This window comes from Olea europaea, unplaced genomic scaffold (genome assembly GCF_002742605.1).
Source record: "Olea europaea var. sylvestris unplaced genomic scaffold, O_europaea_v1 scaffold1825, whole genome shotgun sequence".
NCBI lineage: Eukaryota > Viridiplantae > Streptophyta > Magnoliopsida > Lamiales > Oleaceae > Olea > Olea europaea.
The window spans coordinates 82,304-101,405 of NW_019236011.1; the positions used below are offsets into that span (position 1 = coordinate 82,304).

Sequence of the window (19,102 nt, forward strand, 5' to 3'; positions counted from 1 at the left end):
ACATCCAAGAAAAGTACCGATTAACACATATATGGATCATCATCCCCTCTAAATGGTTTGAATCTCTCCGCCATCACATATCTTTCCTGATGGCCTTAGCCACCCCATATCACAGTAAAAAATTAATAGTTGATTCATGCATCTTACACTAACCCCAACCTTCCTTAATAGTGATATTACACTCTTGAAGGCTCAAATACGATTTGACTAGGAGGGCAAAATATTCAATATTTTAACAAGCTACCACCATGCCTTGTATCCAACATTTATGGTGCTTGTGTCTACCAAGCTACTGTTAGAAAAATAAACATGCATTTAACCTATTTAATTTAATTTTATGAATTTAGGAGTTTGAAATACATGTATTATTAATTAATATGCACCTAGTTAATTGGGGTTCATGTATGCATGTATTATTAATTAATGTGGACCTAGTAAATTATGGTGCATGTAGTAGAATTAAATTGAGGGGATGAACTTATGTGATAGGAAGTCCTATAAATACCCATGTAATCTTGAGTTGAAGGTAAGTCCACAATTGAATAGAAAATCATTTCCTTCTCCTAAGTCCACTTCTATTTCCTACAAAGTGGTATCAAAGCCACAATACTAGAAACAATGGCAACTACCAACATGATCCCCCTTCCAAGTTCCAAAACTGTCCAAAGAGAAATTTGATAATTGGTGCATCCGCATGAAGGCACTACTTGGTACACATGATGCATGGGACATTGTGGAGAATGGTTATGAGGCTCCCACCGATCTAGCTGCTCTCACCCAAGGACAAAGGGATCTGTTACAAAACACTAAGAGGAAGGATCAAAAGGCTTTTTCTCTTATTCACTAAGTATTGGATGATGCCACTTTTGAGAAAGTTTCTAATGCTATTATAGCAAAACAATTATGGGATATGCTTCAAGTTGTCTGCAAAGGAAAGGAGAAGGCAAAGAAAGTTCTCCTCCAAAATCTACGAGGTGAATTTGAAGCTATTCAAATGAAGGAATCCGAAAAGGTGTCGGATTATATTTCAAGAGTGGCGACCGTTGCAAACCAAATGAATAGGCTTGATGAAGATGTGACTGATTTAAGGGTGATTGAGAAAATCCTTAGATCAGTTAGTGAGAAATTTGATCATGTGGTGACTGCCATTGAAGAATCGAAGGACTTGGAAGATATGACAATTGAAGAATTATGCGGATCATTGGAAGCATATGAAGAGAAGCTTAATCGAAGAAGGAAGGAGCCATTGGAGCAGGTTTTACAATCAAAGCTCACATTGAAAAACAAGGAAGAAAAGGGAAATACAAGTTTCAAAGGATGAGGACGTGGATGAGGCTTTGGAAGATGAGAAAGAGGTAACCATATTTCATTTCTACGTAGAGATGAAAATTATCAATCCAACTCAATAAGAGGACATGGCAGAGGAGGAGCAAGACCGTATCAAAAGAGGTATGACAAGTCACAAGTTAAATGTTATACTTGTCATCAATTTGGACATTATTCATGGGAATGTAAAAGTGGTGATGGTGCGAAAGCTAACCTTTCTCATGAAGAAGATATAGAAAATAATGAAGAGTCTACTCTTTTGATAGTTTGCAAGGACTTGCAGCAAGGAGAAAAATATTCTTGGTTCCTTGATACTGGAGCTAGTAATCACATGTGTGGGAACAAAGATTTGTTCATAGAGCTTGATGAGAAGGTTGGTGGCAATATCACATTCGGGGATTCCTCCAAAATTCCAGTAAAGGGGAAAGGTAAAATCTTGATACGCATGAAAGATGGAAATCACCAATTTATTTCAAATGTTTATTATGCTCCAGATATGAAGAGTAATATTTTGAGTATGGGTCAATTATTGGAGAAAGGTTATATTTTGTTCACAAAAGGTTGCAGTGTGTTTTTAAAGGATGATGCAGGAAATTTGCTTGCTAAAGTACCTATGGTGAAAAATCGTTTATTTGTGTTGTCCATACAAACTGATATGGCTAAGTGTTTGATGTCGTGTTATAAAGACTCGTCATGGTTGTGGCATTTACGATTTGGGCACATAAATTTTGGAGGGCTCAAAACAATGACTAGCAATAGAATGGTGAAAGGTTTGTCTCCAATACATCAGCCCAATCAACTTTTTGAAGGGTGTCTTTTTGGTAAGCTGTTAAGAAAGGTCTTTCCAAAAGAATCTCAATCAAGAGTTTCAAGGAAACTATAATTGATACACACTAATGTATGTGAGCCAATCACTCCATGTTCTTTTGGTAAGGACAAATATTTAATTTTGTTTATTGATAATTTCAGTAGAAAAACATGGGTGTATTTTCTAAAAGAAAAATCGGAGGTGTTTAAGTGCTTTTAGAATTTTAAAGCTCTTGTAGAAAAAGAAAGTGGATTTAAAATTCAGGCTGTGAGTTCAGATAGAGGAGGCGAATTCACTTCCAGAAATTTTCAAGACTTCTGTGATGCCAACGGAATTCGTCGGTTCCTAATCGCTCCAGGATTTCCACAGCATAACGGTGTTGTTGAACGAAAGAACCGAACAATTCTCAATATGGCAATGATCATGATGAAGACAAAGAAAATGCCAAAAGAATTTTGGGCAGAAGCTGTCGATTGTGCTGTCTGCTTGTTGAACCGGTGTGCCACAAAGGTTTTAGCCCACAAGACTCCACTTGAAGCATGGAATGGGAGAAAACCAACAGTATCTCATGTGAAGGTATTTGGATGCATTGCATATGTCCATGTTCTTGATGAGAAGTGCTCGAAACTTGATGACAAAAGTAAAAAATGTGTGTTCGTTGGCTATGATTCAAAAACAAAAGGCTACAAGCTCTATAATCCAAGTGATGGAAGGATGTTTATTAGTAGAGATGTGGATTTTGATGAGGAAGCAACATGGAATTAGCATGTTGAAGAAAATAACTATGACTTTCTTCCTTTCTTGGAGGAAGAAGATGACAATGAAGAAATACATGAGACCACCACTCCTCCAATATCACCATTACGTGGTGGAATTGATGTTTCTGAAGGAAGTTCAAGTGAAAAGCCTTTGCGTACAAGGAGGCTTGATGATATATATCGAGAAATCGAGAAAATTGATGATATTACTTTCTTCTATCTGTTTGCAAATATTGAGCCCATAAGTTTTAATGAAGCTGATGAGGATGAGAAATGGAGAAAAGCCATGAATGAAGAAATCGGAGCAATTGAGAAGAACAATACTTGGGAATTAACAACTCTTCCCAAGGGACATGCTGCCAGCGAAGTTAAATGGGTGTACAAAACTAAGAAAAATTCAAAAGGAGAGGTGGAAAGATACAAAGCAAGACTCATGGTGAAAGGATACAAATAGCGTCAAGGCATCAATTATGAAGAAGTTTTCGCTCCAGTAGCTCGGTTAGAGATCATATGACTGATAATTTCTTTGGCTGCTCAAAACAAGTGGAAGATTTTCCAAATGGATGTCAAGTCGGCCTTTCTCAATGGCTATCTTGAAGAGGAGGTCTATGTGTAACAACCCTCCGACTTTGTAGTAAAAGGAAATGAGGACAAAGTGTTGAAATTAAAGAAAGCTCTTTACTGCCTAAAGCAAGCACCAAGAGGTTGGAATTGTAGAATTGATAAATATTTTCAGGAGAATGGCTTTTTACCAAGTGTCCTTATGAACATGTTCTCTACATTAAGGTGAATGCCAATGGTGTTCTGATTGTTTGTTTGTATGTCGATGATCTAATTTGTAAAGGCAACAATCTAAAGACGTTTGAAGAATTCAAGAGAAAAATATGCTGTGAATTCGAGATGACAGATTTATGACTTATGTCCTGTTATCTTGGGATAGAAGTGAAGCAGACGGAGGAAGGCATTTTCATCGTACAAGAAAATTATGCAAAAGAAGTTCTACAGAAATTCAACATGAGTAATTGCAATTCAGTTAACACTCCAGTAGAATGTAACATCAAACTTTCTAGCTATGATGATGGTGCAAATGTGGATCCAACCTTGTTTCGAAGCTTAGTTGGAAGCCTGAGATATTTAACTTGTACAAGGCCGGATATATTATTTGGAGTAGGACTGGTTAGTCATTATATGGAGGCTCCAACGACAACACATTTGAAATCTGCGAAGAGAATTTTACGTTACATCAAAGGTACTTTTGATTTCGGATTACATTATTATGCCTCTAATGTTTTCAGACTTAGAGGTTTCGGTGATACTGATTGGGGCGGCGACATTGATGATCGAAAGAGTACCATTGAATTTGTATTTTACATGGGTAACACAGCTTTTACTTGGACCTCAAAGAAGCAACCAATTGTTACTCTATCAACTTGTGAAGCTGAGTATGTTGCTGTCAGTTCTTGTGTTACACAAGCAGTTTGGCTAAGGAATTTGTTGAATGAGCTTCATTTTGCACAAAGAGAGCCTACTGAAGTAAGTGTGGATAACAAATCAGTCATTGCTTTAGCAAAGAATCCGTTGTTTCATGAATGTAGCAAGCATATAGATACCAAATATCATTTTGTGCGTGAATGCATTGCAAACAAGGTAGTGAAGATTAATTTTGTGAAGTCTCAAGACCAAATTGGAGATATTCTCACAAATGCTCTCAAGTTCAATACTTTCAAGGCATTAAGAAACTTGTTTGGAGTATGCAAAATTCATGTTTAAGGGAGGGTGTTAGAAAAATAAACATGCATTTAACCTATTTAATTTAGTTTTATGAATTTAGGAGTTTGAAACACATGTATTATTAATTAATATGCACCTAGTTAATTGTGGTTCATGTATGCATGTATTATTAATTAATGTGTACCTAGTAAATTGTGGTGCATGTAGTAGAATTAAATTGAGGGGATGAACTGATATGATAGGAAGTCCTATAAATACCTATGTAATCTTAAGTTGAAGGTAAGTCCACAATTGAATAGAAAATCATTTCCTCCTCCTAAGTCCACTTCTATTTCCTATAAAAGTCCTATAAATACCTATGTAATCTTGAGTTGAAGGTAAGTCCACAATTGAATAGAAAATCATTTCCTCCTCCTAAGTCTACTTCTATGTCCACAATTGAATAGAAAATCATTTCCTCCTCCTAAGTCCACTTCCATTTCCTACAGCTACTTGGCATTAGACATCTATATCCACTTCTCATTCGGTAGACTACATTGAATTCAAAAAATAGAAATTATTTTTTTGCAACAAACAGTAGGATTTCCTGCTAAAATTTTGACAAGTTGTTCCCCATTTTGCGTGTTTCGAGTATGTGTTTGTGTAATTTTTGTAGGATAAGATAGTAGATGGGTTACTTGGCATTGTTTGGATGGAAAATGCCGTTCAATTGAAGATTGTCAAGATCTGAGACGGCTTTTAGAGAGTGAAATGTTGGATCTTAACTATTCAAGCCTTTTAGACTCTTGTTAACTTCCAATTTTTATTCTTATTTATTTACTTTTGGTGTTAGTGATCTATTTATATACAATGTTTAGGACATTTTAGTATGTTTTATGAGTTGACATACTTTCATTATTAGGTTGGAAGTCGTGATTAAATCAAAGTTCCAATATTCCCATTAAGGTTTGTGTTTTATTGATATTTGTCATGTACATGATTTGTTCTTATAACATTGTCATCCATGTTGATCGTGTTAGGGTTTGTCTCTAAAATGTTGTATATGTCCGAGGATCGCTATTTGTCTTGAAATGCCATGGTTTGGGTGAAGCTTTCAGTTGCTCATTATCCAAGTATTTGCGGGTCGTTTTCCTTACCAAGAAATGATTTATGTGGCTGATGCATGCATTTGGTATGATGCACTTTGGATGTCAAGGTGTACATGCTTGGTGAATTCATAAAATCGAGGTGTAAATTTAGAGATAGATTCAAGATCACAATACTAAAATCAATATCAACTTTTTCAATACAAAATTGGTGTATGTTTGTTTATGAAGAATTAAGTAAAATATTACCTTTCTACAACAGTTCAATCACTCCCAAATTATGTTAAATTTGGATTAAGGATGTATATTATAGTAGTTTTTGGGTTTAGCATCTAAGTTCTACCATTTTAACCTATCAAGTATATGAATCAACTCATTCTTTCATAATGCTTAACTTAATTCAAGTGCACAAAAGATATCAAGTTTTATATGGATAAAAATCAATTAATCTATTTATATAACCTATCCAATATTCATAAATCAACACATAATTGATAATTCTAAATATATTCATTATTGTCAACAAGGTTAACTAACTCACACAAACATGAAAACAAGAAAGCAAATATTTTGGAAATTTTTAAAATTATCTAAATTTCTCTTATATAATAAAACAATAAGCACAATCACATACAAATAATAAAACTAAAAACTCAATGTTTTTCTACCTCCAAACTTAAAGTAAAATTGTTGTTGTCGATTTTATACCCCCCCCCCCAAGTATACGGATTGTAACAAGTGGTAAAGTGAACTTTTTGGGTCCTGATTATCGTTCCCTTGAGGAATATACTTTATCACTCAACTCTTGTTTGAGCCCCATTTTTTGGGGAAGAAAGAATTTTTGAATAGTGTATTGATAAGAAATGTGTGGTTAAAAAATAAGGAAAAATTTTGAATTTGCGTGTAATATTATTTAATTAAAGAATGTGTGGTTAAAATGATATTAAAATACCGTCGAAAAATAAATTTTTCCAAAAGAATGGAGCTCAAACAAGGGCTCAATTTATTATTCATAACTCCTATTTGATGAAACTAAATGAGAACAGTAAATGAATGTGATTTTTATTCTAACTACTTAAAATGTCAATGGATGCAACAAGGAATGATTGGGAATTCACATAATAAATGGATCTTAGGGTGCAACAATTTCATCTATTAGTCCCCGTTACTTCTTATAACGAGCATCAAATCTAAAGCTGTATTCGATCGAATTCTTCTATTATATTCAATTTACCCCTCTTTAGTTCTCATTGAGCCTATTTAAATAACTCAATTTCATCTCTATGCGAATCAACATTATTTAAATGAAATAATAGTTCTAAGAATTCCTATATAACCATAGAAATTAATATAGGTATATCTACATGTTATATCAAATCTTCGGATTTTACTATATGGTTTAAATCCTAAATTCACATTTCGATTCGTAGAAAATTCACAAAATCATTTAATTAGTAATCAAGCAATTAAATGCATTAAATTCAGAACAAAAATCAACACATAAGGTATAAAGAGCAAGAATCTCAAATAAAAGAAATAAGGGTTCCCAAGTTGGTTACATTGTTCGACCTAAACTAGATTTAGCTACTCATATTAATTGGAAAAAAAACAAAATAATTTCACGGAAGACATCACTCGGTTTTGAATATGAATGTAGAATAAGAAATCAATCTTGTACCAAGATCTTCTCATTCTTCCAATTGATTCTTTATAACTTGGATTGCTTGATGTTTTCCTCCCTTGAATTCAGCCTTCAAATCTCCAGTTGTATGTATCTTCCTTTCAATGAGTAGAAATCGTTTTTTTGCTGTGTCAGAACCTCTAAGTTCCTTCTCAATCTCTCTCAAACTCCCAATGTGTTTGATGTGTTTTAATATATCCAAGAGAGAGTTCTCAATCTTTTAGAGTCGTCTGATATTTATATGGTATGTATTTAGGTCAAAGATCTCGTCGAAACCTTTGTCAAATGGAGTTTGAATCATATAAAGAAACCTGGGAATCGACCAAATTTTTATACCATGCAACTACATGGTTCAGGACTTGAATGTCCAAAATTCTCCCTGAATGGTGGTGTGCGATTGCATTGTTATATGTTTTTCCATCGGACAGCTTCCAGTATTTTAGTTATATCTTCTTCTCCTAATATCTGATTAAGGTGATTCAAAAAGATAACCCAAAGAGTTACAATTCTTCTAGATGTAGCATTTCTCCAATTTGAACTTTTTCTAACAAAAAATTAGGCATCAAATTGAGGCTGAAAATTCGGAGCATAATTTTTTCGGCTAGAAGTTGATTTCTGATAATACTTCGACTCTATTTTACTCATTTGACTTCTTTCCTCATCCGATTGACTCCTAACACTCTAGAATCTTCATCGTAAGGTTCGCCACAACTTTTGAGTGCTTACATTTTGGTCCCCAAACTTTGAATCTTGCCATTTTCACCTATTTTTCAAGTTTTCTTCTCGTATTTTCTAATTTTTTATACCATCATTGAATTTTACCTATTCAAAACCAAATGCAACAATTTAATTATAATTTATCAGAGAAGCCACTAAATTTCATCGTTTAAGGTCCTGAATAAATGTATAAAATACACTTATCAATTGTCTTCAATATCTTAAAGTATAATCTAGCTACAAAGGGCACAGGGAAAGAAAGAAGACACTATTATGTGAACTTTTGTTTGATTTTGGAGGTAAGCCTTTTGGAAAATTTCATTCTTCTCTTCAAATTGTTAAGCTTCTCCCCATCTAATATCCGTGTACCTTTGAAAGAAGAAAACAAATAGAAGAGTCATGAAAATAGTTTAAAAGCCCCTGAAGCCTTGGAAAACGTGTCATGTGCTTTTTCTACTATTTTTTACTAAAAAAATTCCTTTTTCCACACTAAAAATAGATGCGATGACACATTTATTGAAACAAAACTGCCTTAAACTAATGTAACCTATCGAACTACATGCACTGTGAATAGTTAAAATATAATAAATAAATAGGTAATAAACTGGTTGCAGGATAACCGCTTAATTTAAAGTCTTTAACTAAACTTTGTTGATAAGTTTAATGGGAAAATTCCAACCAAGGTACCAAACTTTTCATTTACTAGCAGACTTAACACAAACCTTTCATTTGTGCCACCGGAAGTATCAAGCCTTTAAAAAAATTGCACATGGAGTCCAAATGGATAGAAACTGTTAATTTGACTGTTAGTTGACTCCAAAAAATAAATTTCATCATATTTACAGTGAGCAAAATTGTAACTCAATAATATTTCCACTAAAACAATTAAAATGTAAAACAAAAACGAAGAAAAGAAAATTAAAAAAGGATTGTCTCCTTCCCCACCACACGCCCTTCCACTCTAACCCTTGAAAATCATCCATCGCTATCGTCACCAACGCCGGCATCACAGACAATGACGACCACCACCACCATTTGAGGGTTTAGTTAGTTTTAGAAAAAATAAAAATAAATAAATAAATCTGAAAAGCACACCATTTATTTGATTCTCGTGAGGGTTTAATTCCTCCACACACTCGAACACTTACTAAATTGGGGAAGGCTATGAATTGGGCAAATTATTGTTGGATTTATCAAGGGATAGAGCCTCAAATAATGCTTGTTTTGCCAATGAGCAGAAGGGTTTGATAGTTGATTGGATAATTGGATAAAGCAACCATTAAAGTTTAAAGATAAAAAAACATAGACAAAGATGGCGATCCATGTGGAATTCAAAAGGCTGCCAAACCCAACAACACTACATTTAAATACGTCCATGGATGGAATAAAGTCCAGTTACTCAACAGAAAAAAACAATTTTAAGTGAAATTTTGATCAAGAGAAAAGAAGAGGCAACTAAGGTAGAAATCGACAAGGAGTAATATGCAAAACACGACAACAAAGAGGAGATGATGACTAGTGACAGTGATTCCAGTAGTTGGAGGAGTAGCAGCCGATGACAAGAGGATGGCAATTTGGGGTTTCGAAGTGACGAGTAAGTGAATACGAGGAAGTGTGTGAGTTTGGGTGGTTTTCAATTTTTTGAAGTGAAACGGGTTAGGTTCGGTATGTTAGATTTTTTTTCATGGGTAAGGAACCCGAACTTAGCTAAAAAGTAAGAAAAATCGGGTGTTTGGGTCGGGTTAAATAATCCGAATGATCGAAGGGAACCCAACAAAAAAAATTCAAAAAATCAGCAGTTATAGGACATTTGTATTTTTTAAAATAAGTAGTGTAGGTTATGTGTAAACAATTTATTGGTTAATACAATTTTTAAATATATGAAAGTTTTTGTCTTCAATCTGGAATTAGAAATGGCCTACAAGGGTATGCTGATCTAAATTATTGCAAAATGTACATTGAACAAATTTGGGACTTTTTTGCAAATGACAATGTGAAAGTGGACATTTTTTGCAATTTTCCTCTCTTTAAATTTGTAATATGCATACTATATTTTATAGTATGGTAAGTTGGTTATTTAATAATAATTAAAAAAAGAAGAAGAAGAAGTTGCTAAAATTATAAATTTACCATGAAAAATAGTTGAGTAGACCAAAATATCCATCGTTGAAAATAATAAATCATACATTTTATATTACATTATGTATCGCACTACATATCAAATTTTAAATTATTTCTTTATTCCGGGAAAATTTAAGTACTCTTTCATTTTCATATACAAAATTAATTATTTTTCTTTTTATGCATATATCCCTCCATAAATCAATAACAATCGAGTCATGTCTCTGCATCATATACATAATTTTTTCCATTTTCAATTTTTTACTCAAAATTATATATTTTTATTTGTTATAATTATAAATTGTTCTCTTCTATGAAGCTTCCTTTCAGAAAAGAGAAAAAAATAATTCACAACAGACATAAAATTACGAATGCATTCTTATAATTTTAAAGTTACAAAATTACACGAAATTAAAATAAATAAAAAATGAGTTTTAGGTGCAAAATAATAACGAATATCAAAAATTACTTTAATTGATTGTTTACAAATTTTATTCTTTAAACAAATTTTGTTAATTAGTATATAGCATTATGAATTTTTATTTGATTTTACAATTATGGAAGAGTCCTTTGGAGACATCTTTCAGATACCTATGACTTCAGGGGAGGGGGTCAGACAGAGGTTCCAGAGATGGCGGTATTCTGGACAGCACGTTTACCGTGGACACATTCGTATTATCATTCCTCTACTGATATTTTGGTTTCTATGGACTGAGAGGAATGATGCGAAGCATAGAGGTATTTGTATGGTGGCCAGACGTATTATTTGGAGGGTCTACCGCATGATCTCCTTTCTTCATATGGGAGGACTATTCCGGGTTGAGCATTGGCGAGGAGATGTGACACTTGCACCTTTTTTTGGCATTTCTTTGACCCGTCCTCTCCCACCACCACCTATTATGGTTGTTTGGTGCACTCCACCAGTTGGATCCTACAAGATCAACACTGATGGATGCGTCAAAGATGGATTTGCAAGTGGTGGAGGCATCATTAGGGACCGCGCAGGATACTGTATCAGGGCATTCTCAGCATCGTATGGCCCATGTTTCATTTTGGAGGCTGAACTCAGAGCCATACTAGATGGGCTTCTATTGGGCAGAGGACTTGGGATTTCAGCTATCTGGCTCGAGGCAGATTCAACATTGGCTATTCACTGCATTACCAAAGGTGGAGGACCATGGTCGATTCAGGGTATTCTTAGACAGATCAGAGACCTCATCTACTTCGATAGAGACACGGTTTCACACATCTACAGAGAAGGCAACCAGGTTGCTGATTCTCTTGCTACAGAAGGCTGGATTCATCGGCGCTATCTAGAGTATAGCCCACTAGAACTGCCTCGACATATTAGGGCGATAGTGCGGATCGACAGACATGGATTGCCCAGTTTTAGAGGTTCGTAATTTAGGCTATTCTTTATTGTATAGGGAAGTAGTACTTCCTCATTTATTGCTTTCATTTATTACATTCATTTGTTGCATCACTGCTTTTTGGAGGTCAGGTTCATGCCCCCCTCCTTCCGTGTATTCTTGATCTTTATGAAATAAATATGGTTGGGGAACCCTTAACCCCCATCGACCTTCCTTGATGGATCCTAAAAAGTCACTAAGGATGTGTGGATGTCTTTACCAAAAAAAAAAAATACTCTTCTTTTTGTACTTCTATTAAATTTGTAGGAAATTTGTCATCTATGGCTTTTGAAACTTTTTGTTGGACCAAAATACCCTTTATCCTTTGTTGCCAAATTGAAAAATCCCCTTTCCCATTAAAAATTTCAACTTCAAAGCGTGAAGATATTTTTAAAAAACTAGAACAACCAAAAGTATAGATAGGTCACACAAAGTTATCCTACGGCCACAATATACACCGTTCTAGATTCCCAGGGTTTCATAAGATTCACGATCTTAGATCAAGGGAATGTTCGAACGGGTCAAGTCCAGGTATTCTAACAGGAAAATCAATGCAACACGAAGGTATGTAAACAAAAGTTCGAATTTCCACTCAACAAGTCTCACACAGTGACTATATGACAGGTAAAGCACAAAATCAACTACCAACTTGCAATCAAAACTCAACACTTCAAAAACAGAGCAAATAATTCCTATATTTTCTAGCACAAGCAATGGTTGTCAAGCAATGACAACCCCCAATCTTAACGATCACCCCACACGATGATCTGCTAATATTGAAATTTAAAACTAAGTTAAGCCTACCAGAGTGGACTATTTGAGTCTGTAAATTATTAGAGTTGCGAATTTATCACTTTAGGACCACCACTATTCGTCCTAAAGTCTCTGGAAACTACAGCAACCCAAAAATCACAATCGAGTCCCGAATGCCCGAAGAACAACACTGTCCAGATTCTTCTGCGTACCCTGAAACAGAAAACTTTCAACACGAAAAATGTCAGAAATAATATAAGGAACAAACTGCCTGAAGGAATCGTAGCCAAAAAGTTCTTCACGCGCCCTCACGCGCGGATACTTTCCTTTGCGCGTGGGATTCACGCGCCACCACACGCGCCGCCTTCAACGAACATGTGCCGGCATGCAGGGTTCGCCTCCTCCTGCACGTCACGCCAATGGTCTCTATTTTCCCAAACCCCTTCTGGATTGATCAGAAAATGCGAAAAACGGAGACTGATTTTAACAGTTTTTGGACAGCTTCTTTGATCTGATTTCTGCTGCGTTTCTGCCAATTTTCTGGACGATTTCTGGTAGATTTCACGAGCCAAAACCTTCATCTTGAAGCTCTGATACCAATTGTTGTGGAAGCTCTCTCAAAAGGATCTTCAAACGGTGATTTTTCAGGCTCAGTCCAACGTACCTTTCTCTACCAACAACCAATCCAAACGGCTCCAAACCACAACCAATTGATTCACCTTGGTTGCTATTCAATCTTACCCACGTAGGACAAGAAAGGATGATGATTTATCGCCACAAAAGCTAAGAGAAGACACCACAAAGGTATACTATGAAAGAATCGCCAATTGCACACGTTATACCAGCGTTCTGGACACTTCTGGACACCTTTTTTCTCACACAAAGGGGGCAGCCAGGATTCTCTAGTTTCTTCTCTCAAAATCACACAATCATCATATCAAAGAAGTTAGGGTTATATCCATATATATACTCTAGGGTTAGGCTTTAAGTTGGGCCATTAAAGGGGTAAACGGGCCAAGATTCAAGCCATTCATAAGGAATACAATTGGGCTGGGTGTAACTCATGGACTTGGTTGTTGGACTTATTTCATTCATCGGCCTATATCTATGAAATAATATTAACCCACGTTAACATCATAGTCCGGAATTTATTGGGTATCAAAAACCCAACAAACCATATTTTGTTTTCACAAATACATCGGGACAAATTATTACTAAGGAACAAATTATTTAGCCCTCATCCGATGTTTCTTTCTAGCAAATTTTCAACTTTAAAAATTCCATGTTCGAATAAAATATTTATCAATAATGGTCACACCTGATTTGATCTTGACCGAGCCCAACGTCTATATGAACACATAAGTTTTATTACCTTTTTACCCTTAAGCTTGAATTGTCCATGAATGCATATTTAACCAACAGCAACAAAGGAAGGGGCATTTTCGGTATTGCAAATGAATGTGACAAATTCATTCCAAATGTTGTCGAACATGTGGCATAAGCATTTTATTCAAACATCTGAATTTTCAAAGTTGGAAACTTGCTAAAAATTTGCTAAATAAACGCATCAAACAATGGCTTAATAAATAAAAGAGTCATTCACCAGAGTAATAAGGAATTGGTAAATACAGGAATCTACTAGTTCCAACTAACAAATTCAAACTATTGTTTAATGCATCCAGTTTTAGTTACAAATTATCGAATAACGGCTATAATGAAGACTTAAGCAACAAAGTCTAATAAATCCCTAGTTTATTATAAAGAAGGAAACCAATGCTATAAGAGCATGTTATTTTCAATTTGGCTGAATATGGCGTCCAACCAGTCTCTAACCACGTAGTGAAAAATTGCTTGTGATGCATAGAAATCTAATAAATGCAATTTCCTATCAAAGGGCATGCTCCTAATTTTCACGCTACAAGAAATGTAGAAGTATCTCATTTGACTGTTCTTGCATGTTTTAATGATTGTGTGCAGTTGTGGGTGCAAGCATCGGACTGCTATTACTACTAACAGTTAGCTTTTGGCTATACAAAGTAGAGAAGAAGAGATAGAAACAAAAGCGCAAACAGAAAATTTTCAAACGAAACGGCGGTCTTTTGTTACAGCAACAAATTTCAACAAATGAAGGTCTCCTACCAAAAACAAGACTTTTGACAGCTAAGGAGTTGTCGAAGGCAACAGATCAGTTAAACGAAAGTAGAATATTAGGTCGAGGAGCTCAAGGTGCAGTTTACAAGGGTATGATATCTGACGAGAGAATTGTAGCAGTAAAGAAGTCCAAGTTAGTAGGTCAAAATCAACTGGAACCGTTTATAAATGAAGTCATAATCATTTCTCAAATCAACCACAGAAATGTTGTTAAGCTACTAGGATGTTGTTTGGAGACAGAAGTTCCATTGTTGGTTTAAGAATTTTTGCCCAATAGAACCCTATTTGATCACATACATGACGAGAGCGATGATTTCACCATGACATGGGATATACGCTTAAGAATAGCATCAGAGATAGCAAGAGCCCTTGCCTATCTTCATTATGAAACATCTCATCCCATTTATCACAGGGATATCAAGTCAAGTAATATCCTTTTGGATGAAAACTATAAAGCCAAAGTTTCAGATTTTGGAATTTCAAGATCAATTTCCATAGATCAAACTCAGCTTACCACCCAAGTGAAGGGGACTTTTCGCTATTTCAATCTAGAATACTTCCAATCAAACCAATTTACAGATAAGAGCAACGTCTATAGTTTTGGTGTTGTTCTTGTTGAGCTTTTCTCTGGACAGAAACCTATATCTTCAAATGTTGTAGAAAATGAAAGAAGTTTAGTGAAACGTTTTCTTACATCTATGGAACAAAATTGCCTAAATGACATTTTTGATCCAAAAATTTCAGAGCACTTCAAGGATGAAGAAATAAGTTCTGTTGCTAATATAGCATATCGATGCTTGAATTTGAATGGGATAAGACGGCCAACAATGAAAGAAGTTGTCGGGGACTTGGAGAATATTAGGCTCTCTAGGAGGCCTGCAACCATCCAAAGGACTTCGTAAGTGATTGACACTGAAGTAGGAGGATCAACTCCACCTTCAAGCATCAACTCCACATTTACTATCAGTGATAACAACATCACTACATCAAACACCAATCCGTTGTTATATTACACTGTTTAATAAGGTAATTGATCTTAGAAATCTGGCAAACATACGGTATCGTTGACAAATAATACGTCATAAGTAACGTGTAACGTCCTGCAAAGAATAAAATTCAATCAAAGTGTACTATTGTCTTATCAGATTCAAAGTGTGTGATAAAAGAAATTTGTGTTTTGGAATTAGTCTAAGTTAATCTAACAAATATATAAAACGTTGGTTTGCAAGTATATGAAATGAGTGTATTGAACTACAATTTCACCTATTATTATCTATTTCAATTATTGATTACGTAATTTAGTCTTATTCACGCATTCTTGACAATCGCTAAACCTATAATATTTAACATTCTTTTAAAATATAAATTAAATCTATTCTAGTCACGACCATATATTCCCGGTCCAAATTCAAATGAGTAGAACTGATTAAATTACACGCTTATCTAGATGATTACACACGTAATATTGTTATTCCTAGCATTCATTATTCATGTGTTAATCTTGCAGTGTTCTAAACTAATTGTAAACTTTTCAGCACTATAATTAGCAATCATATATTCAATTGATTTTCAGACAATCAATTAATGCAATTAAGCATGCAATCAGGAATAATAAAAATTAACTAAACTGCTTATCTTGAATTAAAATAAATAAGAAATAGGTTTCATCTTCATCCAATACGTGGTGAGAATTAGCCTAGCATATTAATATGTAAATTATACAGAAAGAATTGACATGACATCACCCAAAACTAAGAATAATGAAAGAAACAGGAAAATCAACATTCTCTTCTTGAATCTTGAAATCGGGCCTTCATTCTTCAATCTTTGTCTGCTAATTGTCTTGATTCTCATGCTAGACTTCTTCTTTGCGATCTAATGTGATGTGTCCTATCAATGGCTACCTCAATTAGGTCTAATAAGTGTAAAAAGTTCACCACAAAAGAAGTTTGAATCAGAAAAGGATTCAGCCAATCAGTCTGAGAAATCACCCCACGCACGCGCATTGCATATGAGTTTGTGTGTGCATTGTACAGTCTTGCTCTCGAGTTTTGAGACAAGGTACCATGCCCACACTCCTCTATTGGTAGCGCGCATGATCCATATTTTGGCCCCTGATTTTGATTCTTTGTTCAGCTTCAGTCCTTCCTTGACATGATTTTGGTTCCTCATCTTCCCAAATGTATCTAATTGACTCTAACTATTCTCCATTCATCGATATTAGGTCCAATGGACTATTGGAACTTTCAATTTAGTCCTCTAATTTTGGAAATTATTCATTTTAGCCTTGTTTGCTCCTTTCGTCTAATTCCACCATTTTTCATCGAGTTGTACCTAACAAAAAAATATAAACATGATTAAGCCATAATTCATAGATATCCATAACAATTTAGCTCATTTAACGGCTTAGATAAGTGTACAAAATATGCTTATCAAATACCGTCAAATTGAACAATTTGTCCTCAAACAATATATAGTTCAACCTAAACAAAGTTTTCAAACAAACATGGTTAGATAACCTGCTGTTGGTCTCAAGATTAGAATTTTTGAGTTAAAACTATAAACTGCTTCAAGATCGCTATGATCAATTTTTACTTAGACAATGCAAAAACAACGTGTGTGTAAGTGTGTGAAGATTCATATAAAACACCATGATGTCATAGATTGATTTGAGGCCCAACACTCATTAGTTGAATATTTTCGTTCTTCACTCGTAAGTTTCAGACTTCCAAGCCTATGATTTTCACTCTCTTCCAAGGTGCGATCTAAGGTTTGTAATCATACATTGATCCTCATGCTCTCTAGTTTGGTTAAATTTTACTCATTGTAGCTTAATATATCAACAAACGAGAATTCTCCTTATTTTTTACTACTTCAATCTCCAAGAATTAACTAAGCTAATAATTTATTATCAAATGTCTAATTCTCTTAAACAAGTGTTTGGGATTTGATCAAGACATGTAGTGCTTCTTCTGTTCATGCACCTGCTTTTTCAAAGTTGATACGCTAGTTGATCCTTTTTTTGAGTTTTCTTTTTGAGATTTTCAATAATTGTCCTCATTGAAATCTTTTATGTGGTACCTTCACAACAAGGCATTTTTTTTTTCCTTTTATGCAATGATTATTGGAACGTCCCTCATTAAACACTCATTCTCAATAATCGACTTCTAACTTAAGATTTTAACATAATTTTCATCTTGTTGAACTTAGACAATACACGCAAAAATTTAGCACATGCAAAATTTACATTCATCTCTATGACTCCCTATATCAAATCAATCATCCCTGGACTATTTTATAATTGGGTCAAAGATGTATATTATAGTGGTTGTTTGGTTTAAGCATCCAAGATCCACTATTTTCAACTTATTCATTAGTATAAATAAACTTATTCATTCATGATGTAAAATATAAATCTTCTACACAAAAATATAAAGTTTCATATGAATAAGCATAAATTAACTCAACATGTAGCTTATCCAAAATTTTATAGTTCAAAGCTATCTAACTAATGCAAGAACACAAAAATAAATCAAAAGAAGTAATAAAATTGAAAATGGCATATATATTTTTAAATTTTTTTAACTCTCAACAAGCATGCAAAACAGTGAAACAATCAACTCGATGTAAAACCATCCCCAAACTTATAATAGACATTGCCCTTAATGTCTAAAAATATTTTTTAAGCAATATGCAAAAAATTAAGGGCGAAGCATTAAGGAAACTAAGTACTCTCTTGGTATTAGTCTAAAAGTGGTGATAGAATGGTATGAATGCTCCAAATCTTGATGGGTCCAAAGAGGATGGCGGAAGAAGAGGAGGGGAATAAGTGAAGCGAGTGAGGAAATCTCTCATCATGACACACATCTCATCAACTCGTCCTTGTGTGTCTTCTAATCTGGTCTGCATGCCTTCCACTCTGGTGTACATGTCCTCCACCCTTTCTGTACATCTGTCCAATCTCTTCATTATCTGGTTGAGAGATCAGACGTGATCCTATTGATGTCTGTGCATACTCTGCTCTCTAGCATCTCTTGTCGGAGAAGCCATTATTATCTGCTGCATATGTTGCATTGTCCTGGTGTGCTCTGTCATAATTGTAAACATTTACCTCATAAACTGCATGTTTGGTACAAGCTCTGACTGTGGAGGGGGAGGAATGAGATAATCTACCTCTTGGCCCAAATGGGTCGACTGCTGCATCATGTGCTATTGTATGTTCTGCCTGATGGCGTGCCACGAGACAACCAGCCACTGATCAGAACTGACTCTCTAGCTAGTTACTCCCCTGGTAGAGCTAAGCATATAGCGGTAATGAGGCTCGAGAAGATCAACGTATGCCTGCAGACTGGCTCCGCTGCCACTAAACAGATGAGATTATAAATATGGGATGCTTATTCAATCTTGAATCCCTGTGCCGAATGATGAAGTAATGCAGCCTTTGGCATGATTGATGGTGGTGCGATGTAAGGTATGGGCTATTTTATAGCAGACGAACTAATAGAGAATCATAAGGGAGTTTGTTTGATGATTATACTCGAATTTGATAGTCTGAAGTGGCC

General features: G+C 34.9%; 1 pseudogene; it reads left to right on the forward strand.

Annotated features, from left to right (window-relative positions):
• The first annotated feature begins 14,472 nt into the window (after nucleotides 1-14,472).
• Nucleotides 14,473-19,102, forward strand: part of LOC111378508 — a 30,452-nt pseudogene continuing 25,822 nt past the window's right edge.